General features: G+C 44.7%; 1 long non-coding RNA gene across 1 annotated transcript; it reads right to left on the reverse strand.

The window, feature by feature from the left end:
* Positions 1-1,085: 1,085 nt before the first annotated feature.
* Positions 1,086-2,880, reverse strand: LOC145528957 (uncharacterized). The gene is made up of 2 exons (XR_014070814.1): positions 2,175-2,880; positions 1,086-1,438 (listed from the first exon to the last, which is right to left on the reverse strand). It is a non-coding gene; the product is annotated as an uncharacterized LOC145528957 (long non-coding RNA).
* Positions 2,881-17,203: the final 14,323 nt, after the last annotated feature.

The following is a 17,203-nucleotide window of genomic DNA, read 5'->3' on the forward strand; positions in this document are numbered from 1 at the left end:
ATCAAAATTGTTTTGACTAATTTAAGTCCTTTATTTTTCCATATAAATATTAGAATCAGCTTATCAGTTTCTCAAAGCAGTCTGCTGGGAGTTTGATTGATATTGCATTGAATCTGGAGATCAATTTAGGGAGAACTGGCATCTTGACAATATTGAGTCTTTTGATCCAGGAACAAAATATATCTCATTTATCTAAGTTTTCTTAGATTTCTCTCATCCATATTTTATAATTTTCAGCTTAGAAACCTTACATGTTACTTATCCCTAAGTATTTCATGGTTTTGGTGCTACTGTATTTAAAAAATTAATTTTCATTCCCCTTTGGGCCTTCCTATCACACAAAAATGCAATAAATAAATAATTGACAGTATATTGACCTTGTAGCCTGCTTTGTTGCTAAACTCACTTGCTAGATCTAAATGTCTTTATAAATTCTTTGGGCTTTTATATGTGGGCCATACTGCTTACAGTTTTATTTCTTCCTTATCCTTATGCCTTTTATTTCTTTTCCTGGCCTTATTGTGCTGACTAAGATGTTAACTAGGAGTGATGAGAGCAGATATCCTTGACTTTTCCCCTAGACTTTGGGGGAAAGTGTTCAGTCTCTCACCATTAAATCTAATGTTAGCCGTAGATTTTTTGTAGATGCTCTTTGTTAAAGTGAGAAAGGTCCTATTTATTCCTAGTTCGCTGAGAGTTTTTATCAAGAACAGGTGCCCAATGACCTTTTAATAAATTTCTTTTCTGCTTAAATCAGCTTGCATTGGTTTCTGTTGCAAATAGGAACCCTGACATATACTAGCCTTGTAACAGTGGGCAAATTCCTTAACATCATCTGACCCAGAATTTTAATAAAATCCTGGTGATGAAAACTTAAGTCTTTTTACCTCTTAAAGAAAATAGCCATGATAATCTTCAAGGCTATCTACTGTGTTGTAGAAAAACCTTGAGGTTATTGTTTTTCTCTAACTCCACCCTCAATAACCCTGCTTATTATATGAAATGATATTAATAACATATACTCATTGTAAAGAACCTGAGCAACTCATTCAAATAATAGAGTCAAGGTCACATGGATGTCACCATTCTGAGAAAACCACCATTATTCATGATGCTACATAAATAAGACCAGAACATACATGCTGTTTTACCATGGGCAGGGGTGTGCTCCAGAACACCAGAACCACCCTTCTCCTCTTCACCATCTCTCGTCGGTCTTGGATTGACTGGCTCCGCTGGCCTGTTCTCTCACAGGGCCTCTTGTCTCGCTGCAATCACACATTTGTTCACTGGAGCTGAGGCCATCTGAATGCTCCTCTGGGCTGGATGGCCACATTGGCTCACTACTGTGGCCTGCAGTGGATGCTGTCAGCCAGGAGCTCAGGTGAGGCTGCTGACTAGGGCACCTACACGTGGCCTCATCATGTGCCTCAGAGTTCTGAAAGCAAGAAGAACAGGCTCTGAGAAAAAGCATTCCATGAGCAGTTCCAAAACCCCAGGTTAAACCTGTAAAGCTTCTTACAGCTGAGCTACAGAAGTCCCGGGGCATCACTCTGCCATATTCTAGCACATCATTCAACACAGCCCAGATTCAAAGTGAGGAGAAATAGACCCTCTCACCCCATTTCATGGGAAGATTAGCAAAGAATTTATGGCCACCATTTTAAATTTACCACATTTATTAAACAATAAATATATATTGAGTACCTACTACCAGCCAAGTGATACAGTAAGTACTGGGAATACAGAAGGGGTGAGACAAAGCTCTTGTTCTTCTGAAACTTACTTCCTAGTGTGGGGATACAGACAATAGACAAGCCATCAAGTAAATAAAGCTAAACAAAAAATATTCAAATTAATTATGTCAATACAGTAAATGATAGCCCTCTTTCTCTAAAGTCCTGGGAGTTTTATCAGTCCTTTGCTTTGGGCACACTTGCTGTCTCACTGTATCTCACCGTGTGCACTGTTCGCTGAACCCATGGTAGGCAAGGCACGAGCTACGAGGCTGGAAGAAAACTCAAGGAGCCGTAGGAACTGCACATGCACTTATTATCCCCTGGCTGGTGCAACAGCAGACCTGACCTGACCTAACGTAACCTCTCCTCAAGGGCTTTCCAGGTGGAGTTTATATATGCTTACAAAACAAAAGTAGCCCGTGGCCAAGCGAGTACCTCGTGATGCTCAAATACAGTGCTATAAGTAATTCTCAGCTGTCCAGTCATTCAGTTGTGTCCGACTCTTTGCAACCCCATGGACTGCAGCACACCAGGCTTCCCTGTTCATCACCAACTCCTGAAGCTTTGTCAAACTCATGTCCATTGAGTCAGTGATGCCATCCAACCATCTCATCCTCTGTCATCCCCTTCTCCTCCTGCCTTCAATCTTTCCCAGCATCAGGGTCTTTTCTAATGAGTCAGTTCTTCCCACCAGGTGGCCAAAGTATTGGAGCTTCAGCATCAATCCGTCCAATGAATATTCAGGACTGAATATTCTCAGCTGTTATGCAATCATTATTCACAAAACCTGGGGCGAGGGCGAGAGGGCGTGGGGCAAGAGAGCATGACCACGCCATCTTGACTAATTTGCTCTTTCCCTACACTTGCCTTTGTGCCTTGGATTTCAGGTGTTACTTTTTTCCCCCTTAATATTTATTTATTTAACCAACTGCACCAGGTCTTAGCTGCAGCATGTGAATTCTTTAGTTGCGGCATGTGGGATCTTAATTCCCTGAGCAGGGATCGAACCCAGGCCCCCTGTGTTGGGAACGTGGAGCCTTAGCCACTGGATCACCAGGGAGGTTCTAGGTGTTACTATTACAGTGAAGGGGCTAGGCTGTTTCCATCTTAACCATCTCTGAGGGTTGCATGTGGAGTAACATTCAAAAGTGACTATACAGCAGGTGGTTAAAAACGTGGGGGCTTTGGAGCTGGATGTTGTGGGTTCAGATCTCACCTCTACCAACCTTCTTACTGTGGGGCCTCAGCAAATAACTGAGTTTCTCTGTCCTGTGTCTTGCACATCACTAAATTGAGGAAACAGGGCCAGTAATGGAGCCTACTTCCTAGACTTGCTGTGAGGACTCACACTTGAGAGCCTTGCATAACGGTGGCACACAGCAGGTGCTTGATGAGCATGTGCTGCACAAATGGACATCTCAGGCCTCTGAGGCTACTCTTCTGCTGCAGGTAGTTCAGCCACTCACCCACCTGCAGAGGACCAGGCTCCATGGTGCTTGTCCACACAGAGGCCGTACGTGGTGGTGGTGAGAGGTCCTGGCACTTCAGGACATCCAAGCGGACGCTCCCCTCAGGGGCTGCTCTCTCACTCCTTAGCTCAGCGCCGGGAAGGCCTCCGGGTATGCACTTAGCCCTCTTCATCCTCCATGGCCACTATGTGGCCTGAGATGGGCCCTTACCCTCGTGGGCCTCAGCGTCCCGGCCTGTGAACCGAGGTACCAGCACCCCCTGCCTCCCAGGGCTCATGACATGCTGTGTTCCTGAACCCAGACACTCTTTGGTTAAGCCGGGTAGCTTACCTCGTGTGCTTTCCAGCCCAGGCTAAGTAGGCTAACGCCAGCCTGGGAAGATTATTTGCAGGGAATTAGAGCAGGAGAGAGCAGGATTAGGACACACTCTGACCAACAGCTAATCTATAGCCAACATCTGCAATGGCCTGGTGCCACCTTTAGCTGAGAGCTGGCACTGATGGGCGAAGGGTCTCTTATGAACTAGAGAAGCAGCTTGAGGAAACACCTCAGCCTTTGGGGGTGTTGCAGTACTCCTGCTTCCCCCTCACAGGGGACACGCTGCACCAGTTCTGCAGGGGGTGGCTGGGAACAAGGACACTGAGTAGATGCCTGTCCTGTCACTGTGTGACCCAGGTGAGCCAGCTTGCATTTCTGGGCCTCTGTTTCCTCACCTGTAAGATGAGAGTGGGCTTGCCCAGTGGCTCAGTGGTAAAGAATCTGCCTACAATGCAGGAGCCGCAGGAGCCGCAGGTTCGATCCCTGGGTCAGGAAGATCCCCTAGAGGAGGGCATGGTAATCCACTCCAGTATACTCACCTGGAGAATCCCACGGACAGAGGAGCCTGGCGGGCTACAGTCCATGGGCTCACACAGAGTCGCACACGACTGAAGCGACTGAGTACGCATGCACGCAAAATGAGAGTGCGGGGCCTACAACCGCTCAGCTGTCCTTATCCTCAGCCCCCACCTGCCCATCCTCTGCAGAACTGATGCAGGTGGTCTTCCACCTGTTTGAGAAACCATTCAAATTGGAAGAGAGGATGTTTGAGGAGGAAAAATCAACTAGGGGCTCCTAGTGGGTTTGAAGGCAACAACAGAAGAGAAGAAGGTGAAACTGACACTGACACTGACACTGTGACACTGACAGGAAGACAGAATTCAATGTGGAATGAATGAATAAAGAATGAATGAATGAAGCGGTAAATGTGATTAATATACAGGACAATTAAAGGGCAACGGTTTCCTCCAAAGGATGTGGAAATAACATGACTCAATTTGCTTCTGCCCGCCAATTATCCCCATAAAATAAATACCATCAAAATTATTCATATACTAAATATGAACAGTAACCCTTAGTGAGTACTTACCAGACATTGCTTTGTGTTTTACAACTATAACCTCAATTAATCCTCACAACAATATAGATAATATAACCCCCCAATTTACAGATAGGGAAACTGAGGCACAGAATGTCCAAGGCTAACCCAGTTGTCTTGCTTCAGAGCCCATGGGCTAACATTCCCCAGGTTAACCTCGTAGCAGCCAGAAGGGCTCTTAGGTCAGAGCAAACCTTGGCTACATGCCCCTGAGGTATGTACTGTTTACCTGAGAACCGCCCCGGTCACCCCTTCTAGGGGAAGAGTTCTCCACACTGAGTGGGACAGAAGGGATAAGCTTCGGACTCCCCAGCTTGTCCAGTTAGAAGCCCTCAGGTTCCCCCGTGTCCTGCCAGGCACCAGGTGTATGATCCAACTGCTCGCTTCCTGGAGCCCAGGCCACAGTGCTCCCTCCCAGTCACCAGCAGAGTCAGGGCTGTGGGGCAGAGTGGCCTCCCCCCTCCCTTCCCTGACCCTTCCTGGCCTGGGCCACATTCAGGCCTGGACTTATGCAAGGATCCTTATGCCACCTCCTGCAGAACATTTCCTCAAGATGAAGATCCAGGAACAGGTTCCAGACTTCCTATCAGATGATGCTGCTAAGTTGCTTCAGTCGTGTCCTACTCTGTGCAACCCTATAGACGGCAGCCCACCAGGCTCCTTTGTCCCTGGGATTCTCCAGGCAAGAATATTGGAGTGGGTTGCCATTTCCTTCTCCAGTGCATGAAAGTGAAAAGTGAAAGTGGAGTTGCTCAGTCGTGTCTGACTCTTCGCGGCCCCATGGGCTGCAGCCTATCAGGCTCCTCCATCCATGGGGTTTCCCAGGCAAGAGTACTGGAGTGGGGTGCCATTGCCTTCTCCAACAGATGATGGCATTGACCCAAATCCTGTACAACAGAGGGGCCTAGAAGTTTGAGTAAGAGTTTGTGGGGAGCTCAGGTTCTCAGGCTAGTTTCACTGCTTAAAATTGACCTCAAGCAGATCACAGCCTTTACTGGTTCCCTCCTGATTGGCAGCAGAGGGCTGGAATATCAGATGAATTCTTTTTCAGTCTCAGACATGTGACTTCCAGCCCACACAATGGCCCATGGAGGTAAATACACCATTTTTTTTAAATCAACTCTAAGACACACCGTTATCTTATAAACCACTGAGAAAAAGGGAAAATGCTACTAAGGAAAATTTTGGGGGCTGCCCCATGTCTTAGTTGCAGCATGCAAGACTTTCAGTTGTGGCATGACAACTCTTAGTTGCAGCATGTGGGATCTAGTTCCCTAACCAAGGATCAAACCAGGCCCCCTGCATTGAGAGCAAAGAGTCTTTGCCACTGGACCACCAGGGAAGTCCCCCTAGTAGGGGAATTTTGACATGCAAACAATTTTAAGACTCATCCTAATATCAGAGGTATTAAAATGTAGAATTAAAATAGGGCTTCCCAGGTGGTTCATTACAGAATCTGCTTGTAATGCAGGAGCTGCAGCAGGCAGCTGCAGGAGGCAGTTAGATCCCTGGGTTAGGAAGATCCCCTGGAGGAGGGCATGGCAACCCACTCCAGTATTCTTGCTTGGAGAACCCCATGGATGGAGGAGCCTGGTGGTTTATAGTCCATAGGGTCTGAAATAGTCAGACACAACTGAAGTGACTTAGCACGCACAAAATGTGGGAAAACGTGCTTCTTGGAATCAATGAAATATGATATAAACCTCATTTAATAGATTAGAAAATCAGGATCTTGGTGCTGGTTATGCATTCAAGGTCATGTGGAAAATGAGGACAAGTGGTTTTCAAGACTTGTTCTGACAACAGACCCTACTTGTTTCCAATCCACTATGTGACCCACCTCCCTGAGAGGCTGTGGAAGGAGAGGAAGCCAGAGGACCAGCCTTGCAGAGAGAGACACACATGGATCAGCATCAGGTTGCTCATGGGATCAAACTTAGCTTCATGCCCCTTAGGGATGCTCTTATTGCAGTAAACACAGAAGGTCACTGGAAGGCCTGTCCCTGTGCAGAGGGCCGGGCAGGGAAGGGACACTAAAAGGGCAGGTGAGCCCCAGCGAGGGGAGCGAAGGAGGGTGGAGACCCCTGAATCTCAGCCCTCCTGCTCGTCACCCGAGTGGTCGCTGCCCTGAACACATTAACAGAAGAGGAAACCATTTCTGAGGCAGACGGTCAACAAAATAGGTGTTGAATAACAACTGCACTTTGAAAATTGTGAAGCACTTTATGAATTGAATTTCCTAATACTACGAGTCAAAATACATACACCCAGGCTGCTGGGCAGTCTCATCTCAGCGTCCTATCTTCAAAAGAAACCTCAATAGGAACTGGAAAGCAATTTAAATCTTCATTTATGCTAGTCCCTGGTAAAATTCTGAAAAGAGATTCAATGTCTCTCTTGCTTATTCTGTGTGATACAATGTGAATCTCTTACAGCATCACCTTAGTAGCTGCCTGGAAACAGAATTCAGGCTTCAAATTCAGTCTGTCTTCCTCCTTCCCCTTTTCCTCCCTGTGAATTCCCAAAACAAAGGGCATGGAGAGAGGCATGGGGAGAGGTGGGGAGAGAGAGAGAAAGCCTAGCCCACAGTGGCCCTTCTCTTTTCTTCCATTTCTCCTATTTCAGTGGTGGTGGTTTAGTAGCTAAGTCTTGTCCGACTCTTGCGACCCCATGGACTGTATCCTACCAGGCTCCTCTGTCCATGGGATTCTCCAGGCAAGAATACTGGAGTTGGTTGCCATTTCCTTCTCCAGGGGATCTTTCTGACCCAGGTATCAAACCCAGGTCTCCTGCATTGCGGACAGATTCTTTACTGACTAAGCTACAAGGGAAGCCCCATATTTCAGAATCTACCCCTTTTCTCTTGTATGCCTGTTTGGAAATAACTCAGTCTACATTTTCTTTGCCCTTCAAAATTCTGCACCCCATCATCATTAGCACACCAACTCCCCTAGACCCAGAAGCTGCCCATATAGCTAAGGATGGGTTCCTCTTGTGAGTGAGGGTATGAGGAACATGGTAATATTTTTTCTGGCATATAAATAACCATCAATGACCTCTTTGGGGCTTCCCTGCTGGCTCAGCGGTACAGAATCTGCCTGCAATGCAGGAGCCCAAGGAGAAGTGGGTTTGATCCCTGATCCCTGGGTTGGGAACATCCCCTGGAGGAGGACATGACAACCCACTCCAGTATTCTTGCCTGGGAGAATCCCATGGACAGAGGAACCTGGCAGGCTACGGTCCATAGGATCACAAAGAGTTAGACACAACTGCAGTGACTTAGTACTCACGCACGCATGACCTCTTCACCTATCACATAGCAGCTATTGGATTCATGATTGGCAAGTAAATATAATGCAAAGGATAAGTTCTCCTGATGACTAAGCTATTAGTATATATGCACAAATATGTGTCAAGATTCCCCCCCAAATTATGCCTCGAAAAAAGGAGTTGCCTTAGGTCCTTACAAAATCCAGCATGTTACAGGAAAACTCTCTTCTTTAAAATATTAAAATACTGTTTTGAGAAGACATATCAGTCTGGAAAAATAAAAAATCAGTCAGAGCTAATTAGGGATGCTTCTAAAGACCCCGAAACACCTTCTACTCACCTGATAGAAATAAAAAAGGAGATAGCACAGATTTGTAAGGGAAAGTGCCTTCGAGTTATGTGAAATGTTGTTTTAAAAAAAACTTTTTTAAAACTGCCAAAGAGCAATGCCTTTAGCAGGGCTGGGCACCAGCTGGGTCCCTACCAGTGTCAGGCATCCCGGATGCTCTCTGCAATTCTCTTGGGTTTTCATACCCAACTCAACATCATGCTGGGGGAATGAGCTCACCCAGAGAGCCTTCCCCAAGGTCTTTTCTTTAAAAGATATTTTTGATGTGGACCATTTTAAAAGTCTTTATTGAATTTATTACAATATTGCTTCTGTTTTATGTTTTGACCACTAGGCATGTGGGGTCTTGGCTCCCTGCCCAGGGATTGAACCTGTTCCCAAGGCATTAGAAGGTGAAGTCTAGCAGTCCCATCTGCTGACGTCTGGCAGTCCCTGCACTCCCTCTCTGTGGGGGGCAGAACAACAGCTTTGAGATGTCCACCTCCTAATCCCCAGAATCCATGAATATGGTGCCTGACATGGCAAAAGGGTCACTGCAGGTGTGATGAAGGGTTCTGAGATTGGGAGATTATCCAAGTGGACCCAATGTCATCATAAGGGGCCTTATAAGGGAGAGGCAGGAAGAGAAGATGCAACAGCAAAACTGAGGTTGGTGTGATGCAACATAGCTGTAGACCATGGGCCCAGAATGCAGCAGCCTCTAGAAGGTGGGAAAGGCAAGAAAACAGATTGTCCCCCTCAACCCTCTAGAAGGAATACAGCCCTGCCAGCTCCCTGACAGTGAGAGAGACCCTGTCAAATTTTGACCTCTAGAACACTAAAATAATAAACTTGTTATTTGAAGGGGGAAAAAGGCAATGCATTTAGTACTTACAATGCAGAGGTTATGAACATGTGTCCACAGGAGGAATTGTTCCCTGTGTTTCTAATGACAGCATCACATATAGTTTCAAAAGAGGTTGCATCTCTACCGCCATGAGCTGAGGTGCTAAACAGTCAGGGGACTCAAACGAATGAGGACAGAGATCCAGATGCCAACCAACCTCCAGCAGAGCTTGGATGAAATTGCTCCACGAAACATGAGAGTGGCAAAGAGCCAATTTCTAAATTAATATATCCTTTTATATAATGTGTGACTTTTAGACAGGAGGTTACATTAAAACGCTGAATCTGATGAATACTCGACTATTTTCTTTCTTTCTCTAAAAGTTTATTCAAGTTGGCCAAAAAGATTGGCCTTTGTTCATTTCTTTGGTTGGTTGGTTGACTGGTTTTCTTTGAGGATGTTTTAAATATTTTCATTGGGAAAATGGGAAACTGCTTTCTATTTAGAGTTGCATATATGAATTGGGCATATATGGGCATAATAAGGAACAGAATGAATGAGCCTAGAAATTATATTTTAGTATGAAGGGAACTAAAACCTGCACTTACCTGCAGTTTCAGGATAATGGCTCCATATTTGTGACTTGAAGAGCAGTCGTTGAAACATTTGAGACACACAAGGCCCCGTTGAGCCGCTTACCATTGTCAGTGGGGAGCATGAGGCTGGGAATTCCTTCTCTTTGCAAGACCTACAGAAGACTTTATTGGAGGGGGAGGAAAAGGTAAATTCAACTAGTGTTCTTTTTTCATTAGGTCTTTTTTTTTTTTTATAAGAATGTTGTTATTGCTTAATACTTGGAAGAGTTCTAGGTATTTGCAGGTATTAGTAACCAAGACACTTCTTAAAAATTTTTATTGGAATAGAGTTGATTTACAATGTTGTGTTAGTTTCATGTGTACAGCAAAGTGAATCAGTTGTACACACACATATATCTACTCTTTTTTTTAGGTTCTTTTCCCATACAGGCCACTACAGAATATTGAGTAGGGTTCCTTGTGCTGTGGAGTAGGTCCTTATTAGTTATCTGTTTCATGTACACTAGTGTGTATGTGTCAATCCCAATCTTTCAATTTATCCCTCACTCGCTTATACCTTGGTAACAATGGTTTGTTTTCTGTATCTGTAACTCTATTTCTGTTTCGCAGATAAGTTCATTTGTACTTGTATTTTAGATTTCATACATAAGCAGTATCTATGATATTTGTCTTTCTCTGACTGCTTCACTCAGTATGACAGTCTCTAGGTCCATCCATGTTGCTGCAGATGGCAATATTTCATTCTTTTCCATGGTAATACTCCATTGTGTATATATGCTATATCTTCTTTATCCATTCATCTGTTGATGGACACTTAGGTTGCGTCCATGTCTTGGCTATCGTAAGTGGTGCTGCAGTGAACATCAGGGTGTGTGTATCTTTTCAGATATATGCCCAGGACTAGGACTGTTGGATCGCTGGTTTGGTTTAGTTGCTGAGTCATATCCGACTCTTGTAACTCCATGGACTGTAGCCCTCAGGCTCCTCTGTCCAGGGGATTTCCCAGGCAAGAATACTGGAGTGGGCTGCATTTGCTTCTCCAGGGGGTCTTCCCAACCCAGGGATCAAAACTGGGTCTCCTACATTGCATGTGGTCTCCTGCATTGCAGGCAGATTCTTTCCTGACTGAGCCACCAGGGAAGCCAGGATTGTTGGATCATATGGGAGCTCTATTTTTAGTTTTTTAGGGAACCTCCATACTGTTCTCCATAATGGCTGTACCAGTTTACATTCCCACCAACAGTGTAGCAGGCTTCCCTCATCAGAGATTGATTCTAAAGAGAAAATGTCCCAGCTGTGACATTAAAGCCCTGGCTTTCCCAGAGTTCTTCAAAGAGTGGGACCGAGCAGAAAGAAGAGAGTAATGACCCCCTCCAGTGGAGGCCTGAGGTCCCCGTTTGCCTTCAAAGATGTAACTGATGACAATTTACCCCTTTCAGTTCAATGTCTAAAGAATTTTCCAGATCAAGCATTAGCAAATTCTAATCCAAGCTACCCCTTACCTCTTTCCAGCAATTCATCATTTTCCTTATCATTAAGGAACTTTTAGAAATCCAAACCCAACTTGCTTTCCTCTCCACAGGGACTGGTTAGTGCTTCTCTGGATGACAAGAAGCAAAAAAGAAAAAAATTTGAAGGGAATTTGTTGTCCTGTTTTGAAAAACTAAAATAAGAAAAAATTATTTAGTGGCACAGCTGTGTGGTGTTGTGATTTTCTTTGATTCCCCCAGCAACCCTTCGAGGTAAGCAGGGCAAGTATTATCTCCAGTTTGGAGATCAGAGAAGATTTAGGTTTAGAGAAAAATGAGAACGAACAAGTATTTGTGCAGTTCTCACAGTTGTTCGGTCCTATGGGGTGCGCCCTCTTTAATCAAAACCCTTCTCATGCAAGTTTCAGAAAAACCAGCTCAAACCAGTTTAAACAAATGAACAAAACCAAAAATGGGAATTCATTGGTTCATATAAGAAGTTCAAGGGGTGAATTCAGCTCTCTTCGCCCCCACCCACACTTGAACCTGCTCAGACCCTGTGGTCTCTTCCCTCCATGTCCTCTGTCTGCCTTTTGTCTGTGGAAAAACTTTAGCCAAACAATAAGTTTAATCAGAGAAGTGAGGAAATGCAGAAATAAAGGAAAACAGTCAGATGAGACCAAATATAATAATGATAGTTTAGTCATTAAAGCAAAGTAAGTCTAGGACCTTCAGTTCCTTCTCAAGGGCTACAGATGATATTCTGAGCCACATCCTGTGAGCTGTCAGAGATACTGAAACCCCTACCAGTGGAAGAAGTTAGCTACATGGTGACCAGACTGTAGCCTGACATGTTCTATTGCTAAGTTGTGTCCAACTCTTTGCAGCATGCCAGGCTTCCCTGTCCTTCACTAATATCCATGACATAAGCTGCCACAATTCTAAGAACTGGCCTCGAAGAAACGCGAACAAACCAGCCCTGGAACTAAAGGTTAACTGTACTTAAAACAATCTAGATAATACTGACTAGCCCACCACATGACTAATTTCAAGATGACCACCAGAGCTGAATGTGTTCTTTCTGCATATAGCCTCCTCCCTCGGTCTATATAAAAGCTCTTGCCCACCAACTGTCAGTGACGGGGAGCCGGCCTTTGGACAGGAGTCTGCCCTTTGCACATGCGTACGCACACACATACACACACACAAACACACACACACCAGGTCACTGGCCTCTGAAATAAAGCAAATTTTCCTTTCCACCAATCTTGCCTCTTTGTTGGCTTTAGAGCAGGCAGGAACCAGACTCCATCTTTTGTTTCTCTCTCTCTCTCCCTCTCCAACTCCCTCACTCCTTCTGTTTCCAACTTTATCGTCTTTTGTATTGGCTTCATTTGCAGGCATGCTGTTCCCCAGGGAGCAGAGATGACCACCGCCAGGGTCAGATGTTGCCAGTTTAGCAGTCCAGTGGAAAGTAAGGTCCTTTCCCATCACTGTTTCAATAAAAGTCTGGTGCTGGACCTCTTCGGCCTGGCCAAGTCCCATTTCCAACCCTGAACCAATCACTGGGGCTCTGCCTTGCACCAGTTGCTCCTTGGGATGTGGTCATCCCCCTTCCAGTCACATGACAGGAGCCAAGGAGAGGATAAGTTTCTTACAGGCAAACCAGGTGCTGTAACCAGCAGGAGAGGGGATGGTTGCTGGGTAGACAGAGACCTCAGAAGTCTATTCCATTCACCAGTCTCATCATCCAATTGAGAAAATTCAAGTACAGAGGCATCGTCCTGACTTGTAGCCGGATCCCAGACTCCAGATGCCACGACCTCTGCACATTGGTGGAGACAAATCCATCAACATGCCTTAAAGTGGGTGAACTGATACTGGAACTTGGTCCATCTGCTGTTTGGCTCAAAGCTTATGTTCATTGCCAGAAATACGAGCTTATATCCATCCGACTATGCTTCACATTGTTAGCTCATCTTCCACTACCCCAGTAAAGCAACCAGTCATTTAGAGAGAATATATTCTCAGGCCTAGACTAAGTCACTGGTCAAGCATCTTCATGCTCTTCCCTTAGATGTGCTAGGAGACAACAGGAAAGCCAGCCAGGTCCCAGCCTCCATTTCTTCCTGAAGTTGGCCCTGCCTGACCCCTGCTCCCCAGCTAGTAGGAGGAGCAGTGTTTATCCTATCCTCCTGCTTATCTCCTTGTCTCCATCACTCTGCTTGTGGGTGTCTAATCAATAAGTGTGTGTGCTAAGTTGCTTCAATCATGACTTTTTGTGACCCTATGGATTGTAACCCACCAGGCAAGGGCTTCTCCAGGTAAGAATACTGGAGTGGGTTGCTTTGCCCTCCTCTAGGGGATCTTCCTGACCCAGGGATCGAACCAGTATCTCTGATGCCTCTTGCATCAGCATGTAGATGAGTTCTTTACCACTAGTGCCACCTGGGGAGCCCAGATCTATTCAATACATCTCCGATCTATTTAAGGGACTGCTGTGCATGTGTTCTTAAACATATAACCATTTAATGAGCGCCAGAGAATCGATGCTTTCAAATTGTGGTGCTGGAGAAGACTCTCGAGAGTCCCTTGGACTGCAAGGAGATCAAATCAGTCAATCCTAAAGGAAATCAACCCTGAATATTCACTGGAAGGACTGATGCTGAAGGTGAAGCTCCAAAACTTTGGCTCACCTGATGGGAAGAGCCAACTCATTGAAAAAAGACCCTGATGCTGGGAAAGACTGAAGGCAAAAGGAGAAGGGGGCAGCAGAGGATGACACGATTAGATGGCATTACTGGCATTTGAGCAAACTCCAGGAGACAGTGGAGGACAGGGGAGCCTGGTGTGCTGCAGTCCATGGGTCACAAAGAGTTGGACACGACTTAGCAATGGAACAATGACAATTTAATGCCAGGGATGGCACCTTATTTCTTTTTTCCCCAGAGTGACTAGTCCAGCACCCTGCATGTGGTTGGCTTTTCATAAATGATTCTGACTTGCACTAGCCCTACTTTGGGGGTATCTTAAGGATGAACAGTCAATAGACTAAGAGAAGATGTAATGATAGGCATCACTCATTTCTCTAAATTTTCTGACCACAGATTTTTCCAGAAGCCACAGATTGCTCCAGAGTGGATGGGAACAATTCCATAAGCATTATATGGGGTATGAATTGCTCTTAGGGTTATTTTTCTAATCAAATCATCTTTCAGTTGCATTACAGTGTATTTTTTAGAAAATAATTTCTCCAAATCAAGTCCTTTCTTAGCCTAATTCCTCCCAATAAAAAACCCCTCTTTCATATTTCTTTCCATTCTTTGAGGTCCTCATTTTTTTCTATAGATAGATATAGATGAATTAAATATATTTCATTTCCCTCAAATTTTAATGTGTCTCCTTTAGATTCTATCCCCTAGTTCAGGCTGAGAATAGGGAGTTAGAATACCCAGAGCATTAAAGATTTATCACCTCCATCGTTCTTTATGGGACTTCTCTTATTTCTAAGGAATATCTCATTTGCTTAGGTTATTTTGCAAACGAAAAAGGAATTAATGTTTTCTGAAGCTCTGCACGAGTTTTCAAAAATCTGTTGGATGGTGAGTTTTTAATAACTCCAACTAATTACCCTTTTTAAGATTAGATATTAGGTAGAAGGTATTAGGTTTCCCTCCATTGAAAACGACTAATAAAACCAATTTATTATGAACAAAATGTGGTTTCAATATGAACATACCTCCAGGGGATAGCCATTTGTACAAGAAAGATTTTCTGCAATTCAGGTTTGAGGAGATCTACAGTAAATCCTTTCAACAAAGGGATGTTGGTCAGAAGTACTAAAATTACGTGAGCAGTTTTCCCCTTTGCTGAGAGCAATGGGCTGAATTAATGTGATATTTGTTTTCTACCCACTGGGTTCTAATGGTAATGAGAATGAGCAGGGGGGTGCTGGTGGAAGATGAGAGCTGTGGGGATCAGAAAGGCTTCATTTGCCAGGTCTTGCTTTTATTACCTCTTTCCCACAGTGCCCTGGATCTAAAAAAAAACTGAATGTCACACCCTAAGCACCACACTATGCTTACTTGAGTGGTAAAATCATAAGGTAGGCATGGTCTTGTAAATTATCCTGACTAATCTCACCCCTGGTCCATTTTACAGATAAATAAACTGAGGATCACAAAGGATCAGAGACTAGGCCAGGGTCCCCGAGAAAGTGACAATATCCATCTTTCCAAACCTCTAGTCAGTGTTCTTCCTACACTGAGACTCGTTGGTCCTCACTCATCATGCTTTGTCATCCATTTTGGGTGGCCATGCTGAGGACAAGACCCAAAATACACCAAACCAAATGTACCTGTTCTTAAACGTGTTGCCTGAAACCACACTTAACATCAGAACTAGTCCAGACTGTAGCATCGTTCAAGGGCAATGCATCATATGGTGGAAATGAGGTGGGCCTCGATGGATGGACAGGGGTCCATGCACTGCAAGAGTGGACAAAGGAAGGGCAATGAAAGCCAAGGGCAGTGATGTTTCAGGAGAAACACCTCCATGCAGCCTTTCTCCTTCCTGCTCTCTCCTCCTCCTCCCTTCCCCCTCCTCACCTCCCCTACTGACTCTCTGCAGCTCCTGTGTATAGTGCACTGAGGATTGCTGAGGAAAGGGGAGGTGGGAGTTTTCCTGTGACATCCACAAAACTGTCCTTTCAGACTGAGTACTCACTGAGGCAAAAGAAACAAATTAGTGAAATTCATAAGCTGAAAACGGAAATTTTTCATCTTCAGTGCAGACCTAGGATAAAATCTTCCCTCAGCCATCTGCATACATGGTTTCAAAAAATGTTGTCATATCTTATATATTATCCTGCAACTTTTTTTGTCATTTTAATTAATGTGAACATCTTTCCAGATCAGTAGGTAATATCAATGTTGTTGTTGTTCAGTCACTAAGTCATGTCTGACTCTTTGCGACCCCATGGACTGCAGCATGCCAGGCTTCCCTGTCCTTCACTATCTCCTGGAATTTGATCAAATTCATGTCCATTGAGTCCAACCATCTCATCTTCTGTCGCCCCCTTCTTCTCCTGCCCCCTCATTGATACATTGATATCAATGTATCAACCAGAATTATTTTTTTTAAATGGGTGCTAAATATTCCCTGTTGGCTCTGACAGTAAAGAATCCGCCTGCAATGTGGGAGACCTGGGTTTGATCCCTGGGTTGGGAAGATCCCCTGGAGAAGGGAACAGCTAGCCACTCCAGTATTCTGGCCTGGAGAATTCCATGGACAGAGGAGTCTGGCAGGTTACAGTCCATGGAGTTGCAAAGAATGGGACACAACTGAGACACACACACACACACACACACACACACACACACACATTCCACAAGCTTCCCTGGAGGCCACACACCACACACACACACACGCACACACACACATACATTCCACAAGCTTCCCTGGAGGTTCAGTGATAAAGAACCTGCCTGCTAATGCAAGAGAGTCAGGTTTGATCCCCTGGGTTAGCAAAGATCCTCTGGAGAATGAAATGGCAACCCACTCCAGTATTATTGCCTGGAAAATCCCAGACAGAGCAACCTGACCAGCTACAGTCCATGGGGTTGCAAAAGAGTCAGACACAACTTGTCAACTAAGCAACAGCAAAAAAAATATGCCATGGTGTGGGTACTTCCCTGGTGATTCAGGGAAGCTAGAGGCTTCCTCTAGAAGGAAGCTAGAGGCTTAGAGGCTGATATCTGTGGGCAAGTTTTGTACAATTGCTCATGTGCTCTTTTTCCCACTGTGAAACATATTTTTAATAATTATTAGTTTATAATATGGTAATGAAGAGAATAAAAGTTATAACAAATCTTTTAAAAAATTTGTTCTGTCTCCCCCAGAATGATCAATGTCAAATGTGATCTATAAATTTTGAGAGAGAAACCTCGAGGGTGAAAAAAGCAGCAAGAGAAGGAAAGATTGACATAAATAATTACATAGAAGATGTTGGCACTGGAAGCGAATTCTTAGAACAGTTATGTTTGAGGATTGGTGGTGGGTATACTACT

Source organism: Giraffa tippelskirchi, chromosome 12 (genome assembly GCF_054371585.1).
Source record: "Giraffa tippelskirchi isolate mGirTip1 chromosome 12, T2T-mGirTip1v1.2.pri, whole genome shotgun sequence".
In the NCBI taxonomy this organism is placed as follows: Eukaryota; Metazoa; Chordata; class Mammalia; order Artiodactyla; family Giraffidae; genus Giraffa; species Giraffa tippelskirchi.